Here is a 12,310-nt window from a genome sequence, read left to right as displayed (position 1 = left end):
GCAAATATATTCTTGTAGCAATAGTTACTCAATGAAAGAACTAATATATTTAATATCTAGTAGAAGCTACTTCTGTCATTGTGAACTGGTTACAAACCTTGAATGCTCTAGCTATTTTGAGGAGCATTACCCAAAGAAGATGATATATTCCCTAGACAGCAAGAACTCTTATTCCTGTTTATCTTCCTTTTGATAAACTCTACATTCTCTTGGTAGTAAATCCAGATTCTGTCAGATGTACAAAACAATTCCCCATAAATTTAAATTTATGCCTATGATCATGTGTAATGAAATCAGCCCTCAAGAGCCAACTTGAGACCATGTTCACAATGGAAGCTTCAGAAACCTATGGCACATGAATATAAGACCATTTTAGACACAGTCCCCAAATTACCTCTGAATTCAGCGGGAAAAAAGTGACAAGGAACAATATTTAGGGCATCTAGGATAGGGCTACCTTCTCATGCCTAACATAAGCAAATTAAAACCTCATACTAGTGCTCTGAAGCCTAATAATAACTAGTAAGGTTCATGTCTGTCAAAAAGCCACTGCAGGCTACTGTGAAAACCAGCTACACAACCATCTGAAAGCCATTTGCCTCCCTCTAGTTAAAAACAGTCCCATGTCTACTGATGATGTAGTTAAGGCTGTATCAAGATCTATCTCTCAGCAGGGACACGTTCCCCAAATGCTAATGTTTGACCCACAAAAGTTTTGCAGCCAGAGATTGTGCAAGTATTGGTAGATAGAAAATACAAAATCAAACCGTTTCTCATGAATGATTAAACAATTTAAAAAATGAATGCAAGAAGCTTGTGTGCATGTGCATGGGTGTATGCATGTGTGTGTATATTCAGCTTTGTTAAATTTATTTAACTTTATTAACTTTGTTTAAAATTTAATTTGAAAATTAGATTGGGGAGCAAAATATCATTCTTTCTCTCTCATCATAAAACTTTTGGCTCATGGGATTCTGACATTCTGTCATGCTTGGAAAAGTTGGATTTATGAAACCAGTAGCTGGACTGAGCCTGCCCATGCAGCTCTTACACAAGTGCTTCCTATTTTGTGCACAAGCAGCCTCAAGAGCCCAAAGATAGTGATTGAGAGAGACAGCCTCTGAAGCCTTTTTATTTCAACTTCTTGGAATCACCACCTTGCTAATAAACATCAAAATCTTCTGTGTCATTTATCAGATTAATTAGTTTTTCCATAAAAAGAGTGAGTTGAGAAAATAACAAGCAAGAAACTCCCTGTCCCTTCTTCATCCTGAAAACAGGAGAATCAATATCTTAACCCTGTTTTTGAGAGATGAATGGGTAGGTCAATATTGCTTGGCTATTTGTCCTTCCACTTGGGAGAGATTACTGCTGCATTTTCCCCTTAATCTCTAGAATCATGGCTTATAGAAAACAATTATGTACTGAATTACTAACTGCATCAAAACTTTATTAGACTTCTTATCAAAGAGCATGCTCAGATTTATTCATTATTAATGGTAATAAAAATATAAAAATTTAAAAACAATATTGTAAATAACAGAGAAAAGCTATGCACTGCTATGAAAGCCTTTCATATTTAGGGATATCAGGTAAGGCTTCCCTTGGTGGGGAAGATGAAGAGCAAACTAAAATAAAAGTAAGAGTTAATTATATAAATCTGGGATGGTAGTGGGAAAAGCATATGAATAAGAAGACCAAAGTCCAGAAGGCAATAAAAAATATATCTGAATCATTTAGCTCAATAATGTTCATGCCACAAGATGGGTGAGAGAGAAAAGAAACAAATTTTGTACTGCTTGAACCCATTTTTTGACTCTTGATTGGACTCCTAGTACCAATGTGAAGTCTTTGGGAATTTTTAAGCCAAGCAATTTACAACGTAAATTGTATTTACATTTCAAGTAAGTCATTTTGGATATAGCACAGAAACATTTTTGGAGAGAGAATCAGGGAGAGCACTTTAGAGGTGCTCACTGTAGCCCGGGTGAGAGAGTGATGGGGTGGAATCCAAGATGGCAATGAAGACAGAAAGAGAAAAATTCATTCAAGAAATAGAGAGAAGGTAAAATCTGACAACACTTGGTGACTGAAAATGGAAATGTGAAGAAGAAAACGTCAAGAATTACACTGAGATGTCAGGTGTAGGTAGAGGTCGACATCACTTGCTGGAAAGAAAAAACACAGGAAGAATACCACTTTCAGTGAAAGAGACATCTGGGTTGCCTAAAGTATCATGAAATGGGACTTTTCCAGTTCCACGCAGGTAAGTTAGGACGGCTCAACCTTGAGGCACAAAAGATGGTGATGGTGGTAACAGTGGCCTTGAGATCAGGACCTATACCAGACTCTAGAAAGATTAGTGTGATTTGGAGCAGCTACAGACCGGAATATTTCAGTGAAAAACAAAACAAAACATTCACACTTATTCTTGGAATCTTGCTTTATTTGAAGGAGTAAATAATTGGGCCTTACAGCTGCAAGTTTTGGTAAGCCCTAAAATGAACAGAAAATTGTATAAAATGGAAGCAATTCACCAATTCTATTCACTAAGCATTTAATGATTTTCTTCCAGGTTTAAGTATTATGATAGACATTGTACAGTAATTAATTTATTGACCATCTTCCCTGGTGTTTGTATTAATACACAAAGAGATGTAACTTTAAAAGTATAGTATTGCTTTCAGCTTACACCAATCATTACCCATTATCTCAATTCATTAAATCAGATTGTTTCAGTGGTAAGTTACATTTTGAAGTTAATGAAATACTTAAAAGGCTGTGATGTTGTAACTGCAGATGTAGTATGCAAAACAGGTTTGATTCATGTTGTTCAACACAATTTCATCATAACATCTTATCTATAAAACAATATTTCTACACATCTATTATTCTCTTGCTTTATGTAAACTTTATATCATTTATCTCTATCAAATAAAGTTACATTTCTAGTTTTTTATTCCCAACCATAAATGACAACATTAATTTTTACAAACATTAATGATGAACTATACTCACTCATAACTCTTTATGTCTAAGTTTTCTTAGAGTTACTGAACAATTTCTGAGTAACTAATGGCTAGCCTTTTATTATTCTATGATGATAAATATTTTTCAGTATCCAGGCTTCAGACATATTTTTGAAAACTTACTTCTCTATAGGTCAAAATTTAAATCAGTTGTAATATGTGATCCACTCACAAATATATTCTCCAGGCCGACTTATTAAAATGAAATACCAAAGTGGCTCCCCAAGACACCCATTTATAGTCTATACATGCAGTGCAGGGTTACTGAACCAAGGCACAGTGTAATCAGGGAAATTTTATTTTTTGTTTTCTTTTTCCTAAGATGTTTCTTATTCCCAGTTATATAAAAATGTATATTACAGGCAAAGAAAAATTAACGTGAATGGAAGTAAATATAAAGTATATTCACATTAATATCAGCTTTGCTTTATCTATTAAAGTATATAACAAGCTTGCGGTTTTCAGGACCTTGTAACTCCTGGTTCATTGGAAAGCACAGAAATTCTTCAGAGCCTCAAGAGTTGTGTTTAATGCATTATTTAAATAGTCTCCAACCACTAGTTAGATAGCTTAGCACTCAAATAGCCTTTGAAATCTCTGTAGACTCACGTCAATTGAGCAGTCCTGATAATTTACAGAAGTGTGTAGTGCACTAAGAGATCCCTGATGTATGATGTCTTTGCCTGTAGAGTGTTTTCTGTGTTTATCCACTGAAGTGTGTGTGTGGGTGTGTTTCTGTGTGTAGGTGGGTGAGTATGGGTGTGTGTGTGTGTGTGCGCGTAGGTGGGTGAGTATGGGTGTGAACGGGTGTGTGTGTATGTGTTTATATTGTGGTGTGTGTCTGCTGGGGTGCTGCCATCAGGGATTTGGAAGACTGAGAACCATAAACTTGTAAACACTCCTACATGCCTGCTTCATAAGAAGTGTATTGAACATGGCCAAAAGTAACTAAACCAAGTAAACAAATTAGACATTAATTAAGTTTAATGCTGGGCAGGAAAGAAGTATTAAAGACCAGGTAAAATGAAGAAATATAACCAAATGAATGAAAATTTTAAATTGATTAGTAGAATGAGACAGGAATATTTTTTAAAGTTTATAATTTCTAATGAATATCAGTATACAAAACTAAGAATTATATGGCTGTCAATTGACTAAAAACTGTACTTAAGATTTGAGCTAGTGAAACTACCATACACGATCTTCTAATTCCACTTTTCTGTCTCAAGAAGGACTTGTCAAAATGATTTTTTTTTGAAATTTTACATTCTTTTCTTGAAAGAGCTTCACGAAACATACATGAGAATCTGGATTGTCATAAGAGGTCTGATTTTTTAGTGGTAGGTTTGTATTTCTATTATGTACATCAATGTCAAGCATTCATTTCCTGAGCTGTTCTCCAGAACACAATTTAACTTGTAATGGACACTCAATAAATGGTCAGTTGGATAATCAAATCAACACCTTAGTTCCATCAATTTTCATTTCATATAAAAATCACTGATCTTCTATACTCATCAATGAAACAGAGTGATGAAGGAGGGAGAGGAGTTGAGACTGAGAGGATGACAAGCAGACCTCATTCTGCACTTCTGAATGCTTGGAAACACTTGCCATGCTCAAAAAAATAACTGGTATTTCCTAGGCAGCAAATGGGAGTTAAAGAAAGTCCATGTTTCTGTATTACAATAACTTACACTATAATACACAGACGACATACATTTCCAAGCTATTCAATTCATAGAAAATGTAGATAAATTTAGGTGAGCAAGATGTAGGAGAAGGGTTAGTAATCCAGCTGAGTGTGATTGTGAGATTAAATCTAATAGTATCTTATACAATTGTTTTATAATTGTATCAGTTGACATATCTGTTGAAACAAAAGGTGGGAGAGTTTTGCATGAGCTTCTGAAATTTACAGGATGATGTTAGGAGAGCGGTTGGTCAATGTGGCTAGGCCAGATGTATTTACTAATTGAGGCTTAAGAAAGTTAAGTTCCTAACCTCTCCCAGAGACTGGGAGATAGAGGCGCTAAATTGTATAACATTTATATTTAATATATATTTAATAATATATAATAAAGTCTTAAAATGCCAATTTTAAGTCTTTTCATTTTCTTCTTAAAAACAGAGGTTTTATTGTGTTTGGTCCACAGTTGGTATTTCATATTATCTCATGGTCCAGGGTCCCTGGGTGGGGGGCCCTGTGCAGTACTTGACAGGGCGTGTGGTGGGGGGGAGATACAGCAGTATACCTGGTCAGGCCCGGAAGGGGAGAAGGAGGGCTGGGGCTCCTTAAAACCTACTGAGGGGCTGGGCCTGGTGGCTCACACCTGTCATCCCAACACTTTGGGAGGACGAGGCAGGCAGATCACATGAGGGCAAGAGTTCCAGATCAACCTGGCCAACATGGTGAAATCCCATTTCTACTAAAAATACAAAAAATTAGCCAGGCGTGGTGGCACAGGCCTGTAGTCCTAGCTACTCTGGAGGCTGAGGCAGGAGGATTGCTTGAGCATGGGAGGCCGGTGCAGTGAGGTGAGATTACTCCACTGTGCTTCAGCCTGAGAGACAAAGTGAGACTCCATCTCAAAAAAACAAAAACAAAAACAAACAAAAAAACCCTACTGAGGGCCACGGGGGTAAGGGGACTAGTATGAAGAGGGGTCAGGCTTAACACTAACAGCGGAGAATTCCACTACCTTGTATGGGCCTGTTTCCTCACCGGGCCCCAGCGTAGGTCTGAGGGTCTGAGGTCTGTTGGTCTGAGGGTCCTAGGGAAATCCAGCCACTCAGGAGCCTGAGATATTTTAGCATCCTGGCCGGGCCCCCTGTCCCAAGGGACTGATTTCCCAGCACCCACTGTCCCCGCCCCATTCCTGGGGGAAAAAATTTTTTTTCTTTTGTTAGTACTTCTTGAAACTTTTGCGGGTACAGAAACCACAAACTGATCGGCTGACAAAAGGGGGAAGAGGAGAGGCAACGGGAAACCTTCGGGGACCGGTTCCCTCCATGCCCAGGTCTCGTCTCCTCAGCACAGCTAGGCCCACAGCCTGGAAGCGCCAGCAGGGACCCTCACCCTACACGGATCGGGATATGGCCTTGATCCCTTCTCCCACAGCCCGGTGGCTCAGTCCTGCAAAGGAACGAAAGCAATGGGGGAAAAAATCCCTGCTGCCTGATCCCACGCTGCTACTCACAGAGGCTCCGTTGACTGGCAGCACTGAACAGGTTAAAAAAAAAAAAAGATGAAAACACAGAAAAACCCAAACACCCAGATGGGGAGACCATGTGGGGAGAGAGCGTGCTGGGAGCCTCAGTAGCTGGTCTCCTCTTGGTAGTAAGGAAGATATTCAGGGGTCTCCGCTGGCCCTGGGCATTCGCCGGCACCCGAGGGAGCCCCGTGGGCCACTGTGCTCCCAGGCAGTACTTGGGGTCGTACATCTGTCGGCCCAGGCTGAAGACCTGGCTGCTCTGGTTGGCGCCCAGCGTGTAGACCATCTTCAGGGACATGGAAGAGTTGTCATACTTGTGATTCTCAGCTTCGTGTCGTAGATGTGCCACCGGGTCCCGGGAGCCGCCATGCCCACCTGGCTGGCGCACTTGCTTGTACCCATCTGGAGGCTGATGGTCGAGTGGTCCATAGGGGGCAGGATGTTGTTCTTGGGGTCGTAGAGATGCCTCCTCGTGCTCTGCCGTACACAGTCCTGCCTGACTGGCTGGAGCGTTTGCTGGTAATCTGCAGCCCGATGACGCACTGGCCAGCCTTCATGGTGGCGTCGTCGAAGTTCCCCTCCTGCTTCTCTGAGTATTCCTCACAGATGTCCCCCTCGCTCTGCAGCCCCTTAGTCTTGGCCTTCCCTGCCAGGGCCAGAAGAGAGACACCTGTACCTGCCTCACATTCCCACTCTCAAACAGGTCGTTGGTCTCAAATAGGTCCACGGGGTTCATGTTGTAGCTGACCATGGCCTTGAGGAGGTTGGAGAGGTTTTCTAGTTGGTACCAGTTCTACGCTGAAGCGGTTGATTTTGGGGACTGAACCCGGCTGCAGTTTGTTCATGAGTGTGCATAAGATAATCCCGTCCTTCAGGCCCTTCTGAAGTCGGGACTCACTGGGCCGATGGAGAGGCCAGTGAGTCCCTAGATCCAGCTGCGGAGCTCTACCTCCTTCTGGGAGTCATATTTGGACAGGAGCCGGTTCTGGACGTCCGCCAAGAGCCTGTAGGAGGGGCCCTTGTTGAACTGCGTGGAGCTTACAGCTGGCTGGCCCCGCGGCGGGACGGGACCAGACGGGACCGGGGACTGTCTTTTTTCCAGTTTGCAAGATTTTGTTTTCACCACACCATTGTTTTTACTACATATCTTTTGTGTATTTAAAAAATGTGTGAAAAATGTTAGACCATCTCCCTTTTTTCCACCTTCCCTTTACCCTTTACTGTGATTTACATCCACACATCCACACACACACACACACATCCACACACACACATGCACACACACATACTGAGCAAAATTAATTTAGATGTACGAATGGGTTATTTGAAGCAAAAAGTCAACCTATATTAGTAAAAGTGTCATGCCAGTGGGAATTACATTTATAATCCTTTTAAGAAGAAAGAACTTCCGGCCAGGCGCGGCGGCTCACGCCTATAATCCCAGCACTTTTGAAGGCGGAGGTGGGCTGATCACGAGGTCAGGAGCTCAAGACCAGCCTGGCCAAGGTGGTGAAACTTCGTCTCTACTAAAAATACAAAAAAATTAGCTGGGCTTGGTGGCATGCGCCTGTAATCTCAGCTATTCAGGAGGCTGAAGCAGAGAATTCCTTAAACCCGGGAGGCTGAGGTTGCAGTGAGCCGAGATCGCGCCACTGCACTACAGCCTGGGCGACAGAGCGAGACTCCATCTCAAAAATAAAATAAAATGTTGAATTTTTACAAGTCATTGTTCCTATTCTAATTTTTGAATGCAACCACAGCCTCTAACAAAACAGCCTCCTTAAACTAATTCGCTGATAATGAATTCTTAAGTAAAAGGGGGAATTCCACAGAAATATATATGGCTCTTTTATATTTAATAAAAGAGCCTGAAAAACAGATGTGTTCTGTAAAATTGAATTACTTTCTATCCAGCTCCACTGGTTCGCAGTGTTTTATCTTTATATTAAAATATACATAAATGATTGATTGATGAATTTTTTTCTTTTAGACACTGCTGCTGAATCCATGGAGAGAAAAAGGATGAATTTCCAGAACTATGGTCCCTGTGCTCCAGTTCACCAGGCGGGCGCGGCGGAGACGGAGACCAAGGAACACGGCTGGGGCGATGCGGCGCTACCCACACGTGGTGGCGCTGTGTCTGGCCTGCGGCTTCTGCTCGCTCCTTTACGCCTTCAGCCAGCTCCCCATGTCCCTGGAGGAAGCAGCAGGCGGTGGTGGCAGGAAGCAGCAGGCCTCAGTGGCTTCCTGGCTGGCAGGAGGCGGATGCGGTGCCCTGAGAGGCGCGGGCAGCGCTGGTCCTGCTGTGCATCCTGGTGGGTGGGACAGGTGTAGTCTGAAAATACAGCCTGTTGAGAAAATGCATCTAGCTGTACTTGCCTGTGATGAAAGACTGGAAGAAACTATGACCACGTTGAACTCAGCTATCATTTTTCAGGATCAAAGCTCTTCAATTCCAGGTTTTTGCTGAAGATCAGCTACATCATAGCTTTAAAGGAAGACGTGACAGGGGTCATTTCTGAAAATATTTAATTATACAATATACCCCATAACCTTTTCAAGTGAGAATGCAGCAGCATGGAAAAACTCTTTAAACCATGTGGTCCGCAGAGATTGTTCTTGCCGTTATTCCTGAAAGAAGTTGACTCCCACACTAATAGCCTTTTTTACGACCAGTTGATCATATTTGTTCTTTACTAAAGAAATTTAATTCCACATAAATTGCTCCAGTGGCCTCAGAACACAAGGAACCTCAAATAAGATGGTATAGTCGCTTTGCTAGGCAACCATACTGTGGAAAAACTGGAGTAAACCCTGGAGTTATGTTGACGAATATGACTCGAATGAGAAGGAAGTATTTCAAGAATGATATGACAAACTGTGTGACTACAATGAGGAGATATACTTATGACATGGCTTAAAGAATACAAACTAAACATTACATGGGCAATCAAGATTTGTTGGATATCATGTTTTTTCATAATCCAGAAAGTCTTTTTGCCTTTCCGTGTCAATGGAATTATCATCCAGATCATTGTCTATATGGAAGCAGTTGCCAAGAAGCAGAAGAAGGAATCTTGATTCTTCAGGGAACAGAGGTGTTTACCATGATGATAAGCAACCAGCACTTAGAGCTGTTTATGAAGCACTGAGAAATTGTTTTTTTTAAGATGACAACGTTCATTCCCTAATAAAATCTTTAGAACTGGAACTACAAAAAACAGTGCATACATACCGTGGAAAAATTTACAAAATATTTGTCAAACAACTGGCAAAAAGCATAAGAGATCATTATGCCAGATCACCAAAGGAAAGGTGATTCTTGTTGCCTGCTACATCAAATGGATGAAAACAACAGAGCATTGGAGGATAAGTGTGAAGGAATCGTCTTGGGTGAAGCATTAATGAAGGAATTATTAATCTCCAGAATATTTTTTTTCCTAAAGAGGTGAAATGAGCAGTATTTTCAGGTAATGAAGAATAAATTAAAATCTTGGGCTCCAACAAAGAAACATTTTTGGCCTCTGATGTTTTGTAATGTTACTTACTACCATTCCAGTATTCATGAAAATATTATTGAATGGTTTTAGCTTGCAAACTTCTGTTGACTCATACTCTCAAGTAAGAGTGCTGGGGCTGTGAAGATGAAGAAAATGTATCTCAAGCACAGTGCAAACTTTAACTTTCTTAAAGTAAGGCTCTAGACAAGGCTGTGAGTAGAGCGATAATTTTATGTCAGCGCTGACCTCGCTTTAAATGTGTGAAAAAAAAGTTTGTTTACAGGAGAAGAAACAGTTCTATTTCTAAAGAAATGTAACGGATGTAACCATGGATGATCTATGTCTGCCTTTATACATTTCATCTCTGTTTTAAAATATTTTTATGACAATCATGTTTAAAATTGTTTTTAGATTATAAGTAAGCTGCATGTTAAAAATTGAGCTGTATAAGAAAGAGGAAATATAGTGAAAACTTTGGGGTTTTAATCTGTTCATGGGTGAGAGAGAGTGAGAAATGTAGTGTTTTCACTGTGTATGCATTAAACTGTCTTGCCAAAACTCAGATCTAAGATTGTTAAGTAGATATTTGGGGAATTATTTTATCACTTTAAATGAAAAATTTCAGCTTTACTGGGCATTCTGGAAGCAAAATATATTATGCTGATGATAAAGTGAGAACCTTAAGAGTATACTCATTTGATGGTGGAGAATGTGATGGACCAAAATTCAGAAGCTATACATATCCTGTGAGTAGTAATTTTAATTACGATGGAGTAGAAAAATGTGGTGCATTTAAACTTTTCTTCTACCTCATAATGGCTTTGCAAGATACTTGTAAAGAAGCAAATGTCTAGAGCCTTACTTTAAGAAAGTTAACAATGAACTCAAACAAATTTACAAGAAAAAAACAAACAACCCCATCAAAAAGTGGGCAAAGGATATGAACAGACACTTCTCAAAAGAAGACATTTATGCAGCCAAAAGACACATGAAAAAATGCTCAACATCACTGGCCATCAGAGAAATGCAAATCAAAACAACAGTGAGATACCATCTCACACCAGTCAGAATGGTGATCATTAAAAAGTCAGGAAACAACAGGTGCTGGAGAGGATGTGGAGAAATAGGAACACTTTTACACTGTTGGTGGGACTGTAAACTAGTTCAACCATTGTGGAAGTCAGTGTGGTGATTCCTCAGGGATCTAGAACTAGAAATACCATTTGACCCAGCCATCCCATTACTGGGTATATACCCAAAGGACTATAAATCATGCTGCTATAAAGACACATGCACAGGTATGTTTATTGCGACACTATTCACAATAGCAAAGACTTGGAACCAAGCCAAATGTCCAACAATGATAGACTGGATTAAGAAAATGTGGCACATATACACCATGGGATAGTATGCAGCCGTAAAAAATGATGAGTTCATGTCCTTTGTAGGGACATGTATGAAATTGGAAATCATCATTCTCAGTAAACTATCACAAGGACAAAAAACCAAACACCGCATGTTATCTCATAGATGGGAATTGAACAATGAGAACACATGGACACAGGAAGGGGAACATCACACTCTGGGGACTATTGTGGGATGGGGGGAGGGGGGAGGGATGGCATTAGGAGATACACCTAATGCTAAATGACGAGTTAATGGGTGCAGCACACCAGCATGGCACATGTATACATATGTAACTAACCTGCACATTTTGCACATGTACCCTAAAACTTAAAGTATAATTAAAAAAAAAAAAGAATGTTAAACAACTTTGGTGAATGATTTGGATTAAGATTGTTACATCCAGCTATAGAAAATGTGGTTTTAATTGGGTTGATGTATCTTTCTTTTTTGAATATCACTTAAAACAGTTAATTTTTTAGTTCTTGAAGATGAGAAAATATTACTTATCTAATATAACTATGTTAATAGTTATCTAATTTATAGTTATCTAATATAACTGTAAATTCTGAATACTTAGTATGGACTGTGCTGGAGCAGATATCTTATTTTACCAACTGCTATATGGTTATATCTTCTTTTTCTTCCTGATATTTTAATGCTCAAGTAGAAAATGGAAAATCATGAAGGGAAAATATCACCTGCGAAAATCGTTGCAGTTAGCTATGTGAAGACACCGTGGCCTCTGTGGAGACATGGGATATTCAGAAAGAGATGGCTAGTACAGTTGTTCTGTCTTCTGCAGTTCCGTCAGGGACACATTGAGAGAGGAAATTTTAAGCAAGGTACATTAGAAGTTGATAAGCAGCCCAGCATTCTTAGAACAGTTGGGTTTAGAGAATATAAGTTGTAGTTCCTTGGCAGAATGCCACGGTGGATATGAGAAACTGTGAACTGCATTGAAATTGAGCTTACTGAGCAGAAAATGAGAATACTAAAAATTTGAAGTTCAGAGGATATGCATTAGATTATTTCTAATGGTCCCCAAATATGATCATTTCCTGCCTGGCTATATAAGACTCCTGTTGGGAGCTTCAGAATAGATTCCTGAGCTTAGCCCTTTGGAGACTCTGGTATGCTGTGTCTGGGATGGAGTCTGCAA

General features: G+C 40.0%; 2 pseudogenes; one reads left to right on the top strand and one right to left on the bottom strand.

Annotated features, from left to right (window-relative positions):
- Positions 1 to 6,345: 6,345 nt before the first annotated feature.
- On the bottom strand, positions 6,346 to 8,253 carry LOC101137734 (calponin-2-like; annotated as a pseudogene).
- Positions 8,254 to 8,351: 98 nt separating this feature from the next.
- On the top strand, positions 8,352 to 9,764 carry LOC129527235 (glucoside xylosyltransferase 1-like; annotated as a pseudogene).
- Positions 9,765 to 12,310: the final 2,546 nt, after the last annotated feature.

Source organism: Gorilla gorilla, chromosome 14, assembly GCF_029281585.2.
Source record: "Gorilla gorilla gorilla isolate KB3781 chromosome 14, NHGRI_mGorGor1-v2.1_pri, whole genome shotgun sequence".
Lineage (NCBI taxonomy): Eukaryota > Metazoa > Chordata > Mammalia > Primates > Hominidae > Gorilla > Gorilla gorilla.
The sequence above is the reverse complement of the archived record's forward strand: the minus strand, read 5'-3'. Positions and strand labels throughout refer to the sequence as shown.